The sequence below is a fragment of the Acipenser ruthenus genome, chromosome 11 (genome assembly GCF_902713425.1).
Source record: "Acipenser ruthenus chromosome 11, fAciRut3.2 maternal haplotype, whole genome shotgun sequence".
NCBI lineage: Eukaryota > Metazoa > Chordata > Actinopteri > Acipenseriformes > Acipenseridae > Acipenser > Acipenser ruthenus.
This window is the reverse complement of record NC_081199.1, coordinates 15,282,749-15,292,753: the sequence shown is the minus strand read 5'-3', so window position 1 is coordinate 15,292,753 and position 10,005 is coordinate 15,282,749. Positions and strand designations below refer to the sequence as shown.

Sequence of the window (10,005 nt, the reverse complement as noted above, 5' to 3'; positions counted from 1 at the left end):
TTCACTAACTGGACGTGGTTATTGGTCCAGTTGGTTTACATCGGCATTTTTGTTTTGGTGGTTTTGTTTTGTTTGAAATCTTGTTTGAACTGTTTACTTTCGTTATGGACACGGCTCGATACCGCAGCTGACATTGCAGTATAAGAGCAAGCCTTATAAAATACTGAAATAAAAACGTGCTTTGTTTTGGAAACTCCTGTTTGTTTTCTCTGTGTGCACCCACCCGCTCACAATATATATAATTTTATATATATTGTTTTCACCTTCACGCGTTGCTTCGGCATTGCGTTCTTTCCGCGTTGGCTCTCCGTCTTTCTTACATATTAATATTTTATTAATATTGTTTAAATTTTTTGTTATTGGGTTTTTGGTATTGTCTATTCTCCCCGTAGGTATAGAATAGAGTTTAGAGGACACGTTGCGTGCCTGGCTAGGCCACGCAAATATTTTGCAGCCTCGGTCTCGCCGCCGCTAGACCCGGAGTGCAGCCTGCTGCTAGCAGCCACTCCAATAATACCACCCGCGGATTGTAACATCACACCGCGTGGTTGCTGTACGACTGTAGCTACGCTACAAATATAATCTGCACTTTAGTGCGGCTGCAGTTCCTCTAAAATAAAAAAATAAAAAAGATTTTTTTCCCCATACAATATACTAGGAAGACTACCGCCAACTGCACTTTTCAGTTGCCCCTTTTAACAACAGGTAAGTATAGCACAACACCATTGTCTTTTAGACTGAGACACTGTACTAGCACTTAGCTTCTCCGCTCTGCGGGTCAGCTGACGTTTCGGCGTCTAGTGCATAGCGTCTTCACGCTCAGTACACGCACTCCGGCGCATAGCGCTTCGGCGTTTTTCGGTGTCAGCGCCTTGGCGCTTTGGTGTAGCGCTTCGGCGCTTTGTGCTTGGTGCCTCGGCACTTGGGGCTCGGAGCACGCACCTCGACGCTCGGCGCTTCGGTGCTCGACGCTCGGTGCACGCACCTCAACACGTCGGCGCTCGGTGCACGCACCTCGACGCCTCGACGCTCGGCGCACGCACCTCGACGCTTGACGCTTCAGAGCTCGACGCTCGGTGCATCGACGCCTCGATGCTCGGTGCATGCACCTCGACGCTCGGCGCATCGACGCTCGGCGCATCGACGCTCGGCGCATCGACGCTCGGCGCATCGACGCCTCGACGCTCAACGCTTCAGCGCTCGACGCTCGGTGCATCGACGCCTCGACGCTCGGTGCACGCGCCTCGACGCTCGGTGCACGCGCCTCGACGCTCGGTGCACGCACCTCGACGCTCGACGCTTCAGCGCTCGACGCTCGGTGCATCGACGCCTCGACGCTCGGTGCATGCACCTCGACGCTTCGGCGCACGACGCTCGGCGCATCGACGCTCGGCGCATCGACGCCTCGACGCTCAACGCTTCAGCGCTCGACGCTCGGTGCATCGACGCCTCGACGCTCAGTGCACGCGCCTCGACGCTCGGTGCACGCACCTCGACGCTCGGCGCATCGACGTTCGGCGCACGCACCTCGATGCTCGACGCTTTGGCGCTCGACGCTCGGTGCATCGACGCCTCGACGCTCGATGCACGCACCTCGGCGCGTCGACGCTCGGCGCACGCACCTCGATGCTCGACGCTTTGGCGCTCAACGCTCGGTGCATCGACGCTCGGTACACGCACCTTGACGCTCGACACTTCGGCGTTCGACATTCGGTGTTCGGCACCTCAGCGTTTGGTGCACGCTCCTGACGCTCGTAGCTTCGACGCTCAACGCAACCCATCGACACGCGACGCTTCGGCGATCGGGGTGTCTAAGAATGTCTGGGTTCCACCGTTGCGTCACCTGCGAGGCAAAATTGCCGGCGAACGACCTGCATGAGGACTGTGGCGTGCCTGGGACCAGGGCACGCCACGTCTGCCTTGGCAGACAGATTGTTTTGCGCATTGTGCACTAATTTTCAGCCGCGCACTCTTCGCCAGAGGGCGAGGAAAGCGGTTGGGAGCCACTCCCCCTCCTCGGGGTCGTCTTACACCCTGTCTGTCCCGCCGTCGTCTACAGTGACTCCGCCCGTCAAACTGCGGATATCCAGGAGCCCCTCCCAGCTTACAGCTGGCCAGAGATCCCCAGACCATAGGCGTGCTCGGGAACGCTCTCGTATCCCGTCTATCCGACCCCGAGGCCCCTCCCCTCGCAGGGAACGCCCTCGTCGGTCACGGTCTCGCTCCGTGTCACCCCGCCATAGGGGACGCTCCCGTTCCCCTCATCGGGACAGGCGTTATAGGGACAAGTTAGGCGTGGCAGAGCTCACGTCAAAGATGTCCCAGTTTATGGATGTGATGATGGGTCAGCAATCGCTGCTCATGTCTCTGACAAACATGGCACCACGAGCCACTGACGCACAGGTCGGGCCGACTGCCAATCAGCCGGCGTTTCCGCCACAGCCTCTGGCCGCCCCGGTCGTCCAACAACCCCAAGGGGTGTGGGACGTAGATGCCATCTCAAGGGATGCTTCAGAAGTGGAGCCTCTCCTTGAGGAGGACAGTGTGGAAGCTGAACTAACCTCCCAGCACTCAGAGCAAGACACTGAGTTGGAGGTGCTGGACACCAATGATCCCTTGTGGTCACTGGTGGAGCGAGCAACTTGCCACCTGGGGATTGAGTGGCCAGCCGTGGAATTACCTCGGCGGTCACTGTTTGAGTCGCCGTCTGTACGGTCTCCACAGCCCAGGACGCTCCCAGCCTTCCCTGATTTTATTAAGGAGGTACAGTCCACCTGGGGGGCCCCAGCTTCTTCACCGGCAACTTCGCGGAAGGCTTCCGCGTTTGCCATGCAGGGAGCGAGTGAGGCTGGTCTGGTGTCCTTTCCACCAGTTGATGCTGCCTTTGCAGCCCTGGTTAGAACGCCGACACTCTCGGATCTAGCTAAAGACCCTGCATGTCCTAACAGACAGTGCAGGACCACGGAGGTTCATTTAAAAAAGGCTATTCAGCGGCTACAGAGGCAGTTAGGTTGTCCAACGTGGCCAGCCTCCTTTCAGTTTACCAGGCGTCGCTGGTGAAGGATCTCCCGGAACACCCATCGGTGTCTCTGAGGGCGGAATTGGCGTTGGTCGCTCAACTCCTAGTCAAGATAGCCCAGCTGAATGCACGGGCTCAAGGCAGGAGTATTGCATCCCTGGTAGTCGCCAGAAGGCAGCTCTGGCTTTCGCAGGCGAGAGTTCAAGAGCCTGACAAGGCCCCATTATTAGATGCTCCCATTACACCGGGGCACACGTTTGGCCCAGCGGTTGAGGAGATGTTACAATGCTCTGCTAAAGCCCGGGAGACATCTCAGCAGATGGTGAAGATGTGGCCGCATAAGCCCTTCCAGCCTAAGCGCCAACAGGAGCACCAGTGGCGTAGAACACCACCGCAGCACCAGCCGCGGCCAGGGGGTACTAAGATCTCTACCTCAGGTACAGCAGCACGCGGTCAACCTCCATTTACAAGACTGCAGCGCGGAGGGTGGCGCCCTAGAGGAGGTGGCAGACCACGCCTTCGTGGCTCTGGCCAGACCCCTCGTGAACCATCGCAGCCGAAACAGCCCTGAAAACTCCAGGCAGCTGTTAACCCACCCCTACACTGTCCCACAGCTCCAGTTCTGGCAACAATGCACCAACGACATCTGGGTGCGCAAAACTATATTCACCGGGTACACCCTTCAGTTCCAGTTAAAACCTCCCCCCTTCCGGGGAGTGGTGGTAGCTGCAGTGAAGGACTCGGTTCAGTCCTCAGCTCTGAATGTGGAAATACAGGCATTGCTCAGGAAGCGTGCCATTCAACAAGTAGACCCTGCTCTGATCGACCAGGGGTTCTATTCCAAATACTTCCTGGTGCCCAAAAAGGACAGCGGGCTCCGCCCTATTTTAGATCTGCGAGTACTGAACAAATACCTGCGGGTGTTATCGTTCAGGATGCTTACGCACAGGCACATCATCCAGTCAGTCCGACACGGCGACTGGTTCACCACCGTGGACCTGACAGATGCGTACTTTCACGTTCCCATCTGCCCGGGTCACAGGAAGTATCTACAATTCGCATTTCAGAGCAGGGTCTACGAGTTTTGTGTCCTGCCATTCGGCCTGTCTCTAGCTCCTCGAACCTTTTTGAAGTGTATGGATGCCATTTTAGCTCCCTTGCCGGCTCAAGGCGTCCGACTGATGAACTATCTGGACGATTGGCTCGTCTGCGTGCAGTCGAAGGAGCAGTTGGCACAGCACACAGTGATGGTTACAGACCATCTTCAGCGGCTAGGTCTGAAGGTCAATTCAGAAAAGAGCCGCCTCGTGCCGAGCCAACAGACCAAATTCTTGGGTCTGCATCTGGACTCAGTATCCATGGAAGCGACCCTGTCGACGCAAAGATTTGCCTCGATGGAGCGGTGTCTCTCCCTATTCAGGTTGAGAGAAACAGTCAGCATGGAGCTGTGTCAGCGCATGCTGGGGTTGATGGCTGCCGCCTCGCAAGCCCTTCCTTTGGGCTTACTACACCAGAGACCTCTGTTAACCTCTCTGCGTGCGGTTCACCTACCGGGCAGAGTCAATTACGCAGCAGACCTCCTATCCAAAGGAGGCCCTCTTGCCGGCGAATGGCGTCTTCACCCTCAGGTGGTAGAGCACATCTGGGAATGGATCGGCACAGCGCGAGTAGATCTCTTCGCTTCGCGAGAGACCACGCACTGCCCCCTATGGTTCTCGGTGAAGGACCTCGACAGCCCCCTAGGAGTCGATGCACTGGCTCACGAATGGCCACCAGGGCTCCTATATGCATTTCCACCGATTCCGATGCTCCCTGCCTTCTTAGAGAAGGTCAGGGTAGAGCAAGCGACAGTGATTTTGATCGCTCCTCGGTGGCCCCGGAGAATATGGTTCCCAAGTCTGGTGCAGTTGCTGCACGGTCGCCTGAGGGAGCTCCCTCTGCGAGCGGACCTGTTGTCCCAAGCCCAAGGAGGGCTATGGCACCCGAACCCCAAGCTCATGCAGCTATGGGCTTGGCCCCTGAGCGGGAGCGCCTGTCAGCCTTAGGGCTTTCTACGGCGGTGATTTCGACCATTCAGAGTGCCAGAGCGCCCTCTACCAGGTCGCAATACATGTACAAATGGCAGCTGCCCTATGGCAGTGATATTACAGTTTCTACAGAAACTGTTAGATGAAGGGAAATCTCCCTCTACACTTAAGGTGTATTTAGCCACCATATCGGCGTGCCATGTACGCATTGACGGTTTATCACCAGGTTGCCATTTTCTGGCATCTCAGTTCCTGAAAGGCGCAAGATGCTTGCGGCCTCCAAGGACGACCAGTTTACCGTCATGGAGCCTTGATGTGGTGCTAGAAGCCCTTACCAAGGCACCGTTCGAGCCTCTCCACAGCGTGGATATGAAGCTTGTGTCTATAAAAAAAGCGTTTTCGCTGTCAGTGGTATCAGCCAAACGCGTGAGCGAGTTACATGCACTGTCAGTGCATTCATCATGTACTCGTTTCGCAGGAGACGGTTCTAAGGTCTCCATGCGCCCAAATCCAGCCTTTTTACCCAAGGTCATATCCCCGTTTCATATGAACCAACCAGTCGAGTTGATGGCGTTCCATCCTCCTCCTTTTTCTTCCCCAGAGGAAGAACGGTTACACATGCTCTGCCCCGTGCGGGCATTGAGGTGTTATATTGACCGTACACGACTGTGAGGCAAACAGAACAATTGTTCATAAGCCATGGTTCTTGGACTTTGGGTCAGCCGTTGTCTAAACAACGCCTTTCCCATTGGATAGTGGATGCTATTAAATTAGCTTATGAATCTGCAGGCCTTTCGCCACCAGGGCAGTTGAAGGCACATTCCACTAGGGGTATGGCGACATCCTGGGCCCTCTTTAGAGGGGTGCCGGTGTCTGACATTTACGCGGCAGCCAGTTGGGCTACACTGCATACTTTCATGAGGTTTTACCGGTTGAACGTACTGGATTCCTCTGCTCCACTATTTGGAGCATCTGTGTTACACTCTATGATGCCTCAGGATGTGGACATATAGAGTGGTTGACAACATGGTGTTGACTATTCCACCTTAGGACAGGTGTCATTGCGAGCATAGACGCTGAGGCGCAGCTCCGCATATGCGTAGATGTATTGCCTACTCAGTTGCGTTATGACGTAAGTCTGTCCTACTGCCGAGAATCCTCCCTCGCGATGGCTTGGGTACACTGTTCCCATACCTTGATGGTTATTTTCGACTTGAAAGGGAACGATAGGTTGCGGATGCAACCCCGGTTCCCTGAAAGAAAAAATAACCATCAAGCCGCGAGGTCGCTCTGGAAGCCTTCACGGCCTGAAGAGCAAAAGAGGAAGAGAGTCTCTGCGTGCTGCGTATAATAAGCTCTCAGGGGGGCGGGCTTACATGGCAGCTCACGCAGAGGCCTATCGGCAGCTTTGCTATAAAAGCTCAGCCAATCCCTACTGCCTGACGGCAATATCCTATACCTTGATGGTTATTTTCTCTTTCAGGGAACCAGGGTTGCATCCGCAACCTATCGTTTTCAAGTGTTTCAGATTAATTTCAGAAATGTCACACGCTTAATTTTAGTCGTGCATTGTAGTAGAGAATGACAGTAGCGCCAATGTCCCTGATACATTTCATTTCACATGTCTCTGACACGCATGTCATTGCGTGCTGCAGGGTGCCGTGGCTTAGATGGTTAAAGCGCAGAGATCTTGGGTTCAAATCCCAGCGGTGCCTTTGGTTATATTTTTTTTCAGCACCTCAAAGTTTAGGCTGTGTTTGTGTTACATTTTGTTACTGTTGGGAAGCATCTCCAACACAGACCAATACTGTGCTATAGTCGCAGGATAAACACTTTTGTCAAAAGAAAAGAGAACGAGAAACAGTAATAAAATAAAAATAAAAAAAAGCTGTGATGAGGATGGGATTCGAACCCACGCATGCAGAACACAATGGATTAGCAGTCCATCGCATTAACCACTCGACCACCTCGTCCCGTGAGCAATTGTTAGACCCCAGAACGCAGGCAGAGATTTGCTACAGTACAGCACATGGTTATTGAGCATACATTAGTGTTACAAAGTCGATTCAGATGTTTAGATAAATTAGGTCATGTGCTACAGTATACAATAATGTATATATGTGTATGTCAGTATTCAGTTTTTATGTCAGTATTCATACACCTTTGTCTTTATGCTTGTTTTTAATTCTAATGACTGCTTTATCTATTGAAACATAGAAGTCAAAGGAAATCCTGTCCTAATGCTAACAGACTTGTTGTCTTGTGTTCCTCAACATGCCTTCCTTTGAGAAAGGGGTGGAGCAGTGGGAGGTATGCAGTCGGGCTGCAGGAAAAGCACTCTTCAGTTTTACTCACAAGCCTGAGCAGATAAGAGGAGGCTGTGCGCAATCTGTGTGTTCACAATGAAGGAAGGAAGACAATAAGCAAGTTGTGTGTTCTGTTTTCATTTGTCTCATCATTGGTGAGCACATGTTATGGATTTAGATACTTTTGAAGAAATTCCCTCCAGGTTTTTCATATTACACATGTATTGTTATTTGAAGATAGATGTTTAATATTTCCTTGTTAAAGTTTTATAGCATCATTTCAACTAATATGACATTTTCTTTCTTTTGTTTTCAGGTATAGCAAATGGGGACTCAGTGACTCAGCCTCAGACTTCAGTTCCAGTAAAAGAAGATGAGAACACTACAATTCATTGTCAATATGAGACAACAGGCTCTCCGAACCTCTTTTGGTACATTCAGGAACGTAACAAAGCTCCACAACACATGCTTGGTTTATACTCCTCTACAGAGTCAAGATTTAAAGAGCGTTTCTCTGCATCTCATGACAAGAGTGAGAAGACCTTTAATCTGACTCTCTCTGCAGCTGTGCTGTCTGACTCTGCCACATACTTCTGTGCTCTGAGTCCCACACTGTGTCAGTCTGTATCTCACTCCATACAAAAACATCCTTCTACACTAGATTCCCCTGAGACAGATGGAAACACAGCTTGTGTCTGATAGTAAACTCTACCACAGGGCAGCAGTGACCCTTTCTATTCCACATTACAGGACATAGTTACTTTGCACAGTTCAGGTTTCAGGATTCAGATTATGAGAGGAATTTACACACCTATGACTGTACAGAATTATTTCATGCAATGTTCAAGGCAGAAGATACGTTTTGTAGAGTCTACAAGTCTATTCCAAACAGGTGAGTTTTGAGGAGGTGTCGGAAGTGCTGATGCTCATAGGCAATTGATTCAACCACTGAGGGGCAAGACAGGAAAAGGAGCGAACTTGAGGAGTAGAGCACCTGAGGAAAGGCATGACCAGCTGACCAGAACAGGAGGAACGGAGAGGGCAAGAGGGATAGAGGGAGAGACGAGAGATTGAACAGAGAGGACAAGAGGGATAGAGGGAGAGATGAGAGATTGAACAGAGAGGGCAAGAGGGATAGAGGGAGAGACGAGAGATTGAACAGAGAGGGCAAGAGGGATAGAGGGAGAGACGAGAGATTGAACAGAGAGGGCGATAGGGATAGAGGGAGAGACAAGAGATTGAACAGAGAGGGTGAGAGGGGATATAGGGAGAGATGAGAGATTGAACAGAGAGGGCAAGAGGGATAGAGGGACAGACGAGAGATTGAACAGAGAGGGCGATAGGGATGAGAGATTGAACAGAGAGGGCAAGAGGGATAGAGGGAGAGACGAGAGATTGAACAGAGAGGGCAAGAGGGATAGAGGAAGAGACGAGAGATTGAACAGAGAGGGCAAGAGGGATAGAGGGAGAGACGAGAGATTGAACAGAGAGGGTGAGAGGGGATATAGGGAGAGATGAGAGATTGAACAGAGAGGGCAAGAGGGATAGAGGGAGAGACGAGAGATTGAACAGATAGGGCAAAAGGGATAGAGGGAGAGACGAGAGATTGAACAGAGAGGGCAAGAGGGATAGAGGGAGAGACGAGAGTTTGAACAGAGAGGGTGAGAGGGGATATAGGGAGAGATGAGAGATTTAACACAGAGGGCAAGAGGGATAGAGGGAGAGACGAGAGATTGAACAGAGAGGGCAAGAGGGATAGAGAGAGAGACGAGAGATTGAACAGAGGGTGAGAGGGGATATAGGGAGAGATGAGAGATTGAACAGAGAGGGCAAGAGGGATAGAGGGAGAGACGAGAGATTGAACAGAGGGCAAGAGGGAGAGACGAGAGATTGGAGGTAGGAAGGAACAGATTGTTGAAGAGAGCGGTGGTACATTTGATAAGGGCAGGGATAGGCAGCCAATGTAGAGGACGAGAGAGAGGAGTAGCATGAGAGAAGCGAAGCAGAGAAAATATAAAGTGAGCAGCAGCATTCTGAATAAGTCAAAGTGAATGGCACAAGCAGAGAGGCCAGCTGGAATAGAGTAGCAGTAGTCCAATCTCAACAGATCTTCATCAAACACAATATTTAATTCAGCCTCTTTAACACAATCAAAGCACCCAAAAGTGTTAAACTTGTGATGTCCCATAAGTCCAAGGGCACCATAAACTCACCACATGTGCAGTTTGCATTGTTACACCTCTGAAACAAGAAGCACAATGCCATGACTCCACACCGCTGTGACAGAAGGGGGGCTGTTGAAAAGAAGACACTTAAATGTCATGAACTGAGAAACTAAACATACATTACATTTGCAAGCCATGTTTTGCCCTACAGAACACATTTAGAAATTCTGAAGCAGATCCTTTCAGAGATTTCCTGTTCAGTTCTATTTCAGTGGAAGGAAACAACTGTGGTGCTTTGCTGCCACCTAGTGGATTAAATAAACATCATCTTCCATCTTCATTTCTGTGATCAATTTTTTATTAGAACATGAAACAACAATACAACAATAAAGTGTATTTCTTTCATCTTAGAAATATTTTATAAACTAGTATTGGTGGCAGAGCTTTCAGTTACAGGCCCCTAAATTATGGAACGATTTGCCCATTTC

At 51.2% G+C, this 10,005-nt stretch overlaps 1 non-coding gene across 1 annotated transcript; it reads right to left on the bottom strand.

The window, feature by feature from the left end:
• Window positions 1-6,937: 6,937 nt before the first annotated feature.
• On the bottom strand, window positions 6,938-7,019 carry trnas-gcu (transfer RNA serine (anticodon GCU)). The gene has a single exon. It is a non-coding gene; the product is annotated as a tRNA-Ser (tRNA).
• Between the last annotated feature and the right edge of the window lie 2,986 nt (window positions 7,020-10,005).